The following is a 5,630-nucleotide window of genomic DNA, read 5'->3' on the forward strand; positions in this document are numbered from 1 at the left end:
GAAGCATCAAGATTTAATTTCTCAATTTCATCACTCATTAATTATATTTTTATAATATATGACATCTTGCTCCTTCATAAAATTCTTAAGTTTAAGATTTGCCACATCATCATGGTGAGTTTTAATCTTTTCAGCATAGATCTTGTCAGCTTTTACATATTCAGCATTTAATTGACGAAGTTTTGCATTTTCTTTCAAAATTTTGTCTTGCAGATATCTATAATATGTCACCTAATTTATGCAAGCTTGAGTGCAAAGATTGTGATTTACCTCATCGATGGGTGATGCATTGGAACTTGCAGCTGTGGATGTGGACACTTCATTGTTTTTCGTGAAAGCCATGCCTGCCATGTTGAGAGGATTCTGCAGCTCTTGAAATTGATCATCCCAATCCATACCAGTTTGGACCTCCGTTTGGGAGACAAGGGCCCTTGTGTTTGAGATTGAATTGCCCTTGTGTTTGAGATTGAATTGCCCTTGTGGGGATGATTTCCAATTCTTGGAGCTGAGCTGCTTGGCTTATGCACCTCATGCTTCTTTCTAGCAGCTTTACTGTTTTCTTCCTCAGTCACCTTAGTCACACGAATATCATTGGCTCGCTTTGACAGATTCGTTCATTCTCGCGAAAAGTGACCATCTCACCGTAGTTGTAACATCGTAGCTTTGACTTGTCGAAATCGATCCTCTTCCTGTCTGAATCCTTGAAGCAGTCTTTCCTATACATCTTCATGAAGTTTGTAGCTCTTTGCACGGCCATTGCCATTTGGTACTTGATATCCATATTGTCGAGATCCTTTTGATTGATATCTCTTATATCCCCAATCTCAAATTGTGGTGGCAATAGATTTCCTTGCATCAACTCTTCATGGCTTGAGAGAAAAGCATGAACTATTGAGATGTTTGAGTCATTCAGCATTGGAAGAGCTTCATAGTAACTTGAACTTCTACTTGGCTGAGGTTTTGAGGATGAGGTGATCCCATGAGCCTTCAAAGCTTGTTCAACCGCACTATCGACTGCCTTTTGAAATGAACTAGAACCAGATGAAGCAGACTGATTCCCGGTTGAGATAAATGTTGTTTCTTGCGGAGCAACAGACGGTGAATACGTTGGAGTCATTGGGTAAACATTTTGCTGAGTTTTGCTAATGAAGGCAGTTGGCATAGAAGATGCAGTGCTCACCCCAGCTTGATTCAGAGAACTCAGATGATTGTTCATTCTCATTTGCTCGTCCATTTCAAATGATTTGATAGTGGATATCAAATCACTGTTTGTCGTAGCATTCAGATTGGTGGTTCTCTTGATTGTGATTGTGTTTGTACTCCAACTATAAGGCAACGAATTCATCAACTTGTGATTGACCTCAGAGTTGGTGATGTTGACACTTGCAGCTCTGACTCTAACCATTAGCTTCTCAAATCTCTTCACCAAGTCCAACACAGCTTCACCTTGACGATGGTTGAACATATTGAATTCTTCCTTCAATAGGGCTTTCTTGTTTTCTTTAATTTCAGCATTGCCCTCAACCTTCTCAATAAGAGCATCCCACAAACCCTTGGCACTTCTGTGTTCACGTAGAGTCTCAGTGATCTCATTTGAAAGACAAACGGTTAAAATGAGATATGCTTTCTTGTCTTGTGCTAACAGGTCCCTATCGTTTTGATCATAATTTTCAAGAGTTTTTAGTTGTTCCCCAGCTTGGGTGACAGTCACGAAAACATGAGGACCTTGTTCAAAACATCTCATTAAGTCAGTTTCAGTCAACGAGATATAGTTCATGAACCTCCATTTGAAGTCGGCAAAGTTGTCATCTAAGGTCATATACTTTGGAGGTTTTTGAGGAGTTCCCACTTGGTTTTCTAACAACAAATACCCCTTCAGCAGCTCAGAATCAGTGCTCGTCATGGTTATCACAATCTCAAACACTGACAGTTCTTAAAAAGCTCAAAATTCTAACAGACAAGAATTTCGCGCGAAACAAGCGTATGAGAAGCGAAAAAGTAGTTCCAAGCGAAGCAAAAAATTCAGATGAACAGTCAAGCGAAGCGAAATGCTATGCGAAGCGAAAAACTTGTGAGAAGCGAAAAACTCAAATCTTCTAGAAGCAATCTTTCTTCGGATCCTTTCACCTAATTTGTCAGTTCTGGTCAAAAGTAGGTACACTGATTTTCATGCCAAGCGATGCGAAAATCTTACTTATCATTTTTACCATATTTTCAAACCCGTAACCTTGATTTTGACACATTAAAACCCAAAACCTTTAGATCTGACACTAGTACACTCGTTATTTTCACTAAGAACACACTCTAAGACATAATTATCAACTTAATACCGATTCTTTTTGTATTTTTGTTGTTTTTTTTTGTTTTTGTGATTTTCTTTGCAAGAAGATTTCTTATCTTTTTCTCATGATCAAAACCCAAGGTTGTGATCCAAAAACCCTCAACTAGTGAGCCGAAGATCTGATACCAATTGTAGGCCCCAGCGTGGGTGGATCTAACAACGATCTTTGGATCAACCAAACTTAGTGCTAGCGGAAATCACACTAAGTCACCTAAGTGGTCTCGGATCTTGAGAATGTTTATGTTCGGTTTTAGAGAGAGAGATAAGAGAGAGAGACGAGAAAGCAAGTATGTAAAAGTTAGATAATTTGGCAAAAGGTTCTTTCTCTTATGGCATGCTCCCTATTTATAGAGGAGCATGCATGAGAAATAGTTTTATTTCCAAATGCCCAATGGGCTTGTTTACATTTCCCTTGGGTCTAACATTCTATAAATGAAATCTGCAAACAATCGTGACTCCCTTCCATTTTGTGAATTTAGGAATGAACATGATGGTTTAGGTATTACCATTTAATTGTTTTCTAAACTTGGTCTTGTTGGGATACAATAAATGGTTTATGCTTTTATATATGTTGTTGGGCTTTCTTTTGTAAACCGAAAAGGGTTTTCGGTGGGCTTGTGATTGTGTTGGGCTTAGGTATGGTATATGTCTATAAATACCATGCATTTCACCTTGTAAAGGGTTGGTCATTTGTGAGTATTGAATCCATGACATTGTGTAACTCTTAAAGGCTTAAGGACCCGACTATTATATAATAGTGTGTTTTGAAGCCTTTCTTGTGTGTTCTTATTGCTATTTCATTCATGTATTGAATCAACACATTGTTATTTTCCGCATTTCATCGTGTATTTGGTATCACATTGCAAGATCCTCTAACTCGGGACTTACAATTGGTATCAGAGCCTATAGACCTATTCTAGGCTCGGTTGTGATATCAAGATTCAATTATTGGGTTCTTGGTTGATGTTTTGGTGTGTTTTCTGGAATTACAAGTGTGGTGGCTATTGAAGTTGTGTTCATCATGTTCATCGGAATTCTTTTGACTATTTTGAACACAAGATTGACCAAAATCAAAACTGGAATTCAAATCCCTGATTTTTAGGGATTTGAGGTTGTTTCCTTATCTAAAAACATTTCAAAAGTGGTTCTCGGGAAGTCTTTGATCGTTTTCGGCCAAGATTGAGGGTTCTCGGGATAGTTTACTGGTTCTCTGGTTCTCAGGTTGACGTAAGGCCCCGTTCCCGGTAACCCTACTTTGGTGTTGGATTTACTCATAAACACAGTTCTAAAATCAGAGTAAATTAAAAACTTTGCGGAATAATTAAAAACTTCAAACATCACATTACAAAACATTCATTCTTGTCTTAACATACAAATTGTCTTATCATAAATAATTAATTAAAAAGGTCATAACACTTCATCATGGATGCCAGTCTCTTTAATGTATGCCCCGTGTCCCTTCTTAAGCCAGCTGCCTCGACCTATTTGCCTGCGTGCATACTAAAAGTCAGCTACGCTGAGTGAGTTCTAGTTAATCATTTAACATACAATACATTCATATCCTTACTCATACGCATCCGAAGATACGTATTCATACCTTATTTACTCTTACTTCTTTCATACAAACTTTATATACATGCACACGCGCTTACATACTTTCTTTCATAAGGCCTTGTGATTTACCATATGCTATTCTATCTCTACCATCACAGATATTATTAGGGTCTGGTCCCTTCTGTCTCGGATATTATCAGGGTCTGGTCCCTTCTGTCTCAGATATTATCAGGGTCTGGTGTAACGATTCCAACGAAACCCGGTATACCCTAACCGGTAGACTGTAGTTACGTCATATTTAATGTCGGGTACATGAATTACCATATTAATCATACGAGAATACATGGTTCATTGTATTGATTGTACGTGAATATATAATTCACCGTATTGAATATGCGATCAATCGATCGATTGTTATTGAAACCCGAACGAATCGAGGGTTCAATTATAGACGAGATATATGATATTTAGTGATGTTACGAAGTATTAAAGCTTCGGGATAAGTGGATTAAAGCACAGAAAAAGGATTTCGATTTAATAGAACGTCGGTACGTTAAACGAAACCTTTAATACCAAACCGAGCAAGAGATGATCGATCAAGCCGAAAAAGATGCACGATAATTAATGATATGATGTTTCAAGTTAATAAAAGTCATGGTTTAAGTTTTTAAAGTTTTTAAATCGGTTTTATATAAATTTCATTTTTAAGCCGAAAAACGACCGTTTTAGCCTCGTTTTAAGCCAAATTAAACATTTAACCGAAAACCGAACTGAACCAGATTATCCAAAACATTATCCAGATCTCCGATATCCGAATATGTGGTTAAAAATGGAGAGGTGGGTCCCACCCCACCCCTCCCTTATGCCGATCGGACCTTAAGTCCACATTCCCATTCTTATTTTCTTTTTTCTCATCAAATCTCTCAACATCCTTCAATCCTTTCCACTTTAACATCCAAAAATCCGGAAATTGAGCAAGAAAACCGAGGTAAAAATCGTGTTATATACGTGTTCATCTTCGTTTCTTGAGTTTGTTTGCAAGAAAATGAGGTTTCAAAGATGAAAACCGATTCTTGCATGATCAAGTGATGTATACGGGTTATACAAGGGATCTTGGTCCAAGAAATGAGCTAAACGAATCAAAAACGAATTTTTACGGTTAAATCTTTGTTTTTGGAATCATAACCGAAACCATGAAAGAAATGGCTTGATCGTGAGTGTAACTTGCTTGGTATTGTGGTATGTTGTTTGTAAGCTCTATATTTAGTGGTAGATAAGGCGGAAAGACGAGTTTGTAGCTTGTAGTGGCGGAAAACGAAAGGTTAATTCGGTTATGTTCGGTTTTGGGAAATTTGGACAGATTGTTGATGCTTTAGAGTTAGGTCATGAAATTTTACAGAGGTGTTAAAAACATAAAAATATGAGTTCTGTGAATGTTTGGTAATTTTTGGATAAAGGATGAATATTTGGTGAATTTAATGCTCGGTTTTGGCCAAAAATGGTGAAAAATAGTTAAATATCATGAAAAATTCTGTAAATTTGCATATAAGCTTTTTATATCATGCATAAGTCACACAAAAAATTTGAGGTCAGTTGGAGAAGTCTAAATAGGCTTTTCGGTTAAACGAGTTCTAGGGTGTTCTAGCTCGGTTTTAGTAAAAATGGCATGTAAAAAAAGATTTTGGTTCTTGAAAAATTACAGGGGACTATGTGGATGGCAGGGGACATCCATGAA

This window comes from Bidens hawaiensis, unplaced genomic scaffold, assembly GCF_021521415.1.
Source record: "Bidens hawaiensis isolate Kalapana, Puna unplaced genomic scaffold, B.hawaiensis_p1.1 tig00004931_1, whole genome shotgun sequence".
Lineage (NCBI taxonomy): Eukaryota > Viridiplantae > Streptophyta > Magnoliopsida > Asterales > Asteraceae > Bidens > Bidens hawaiensis.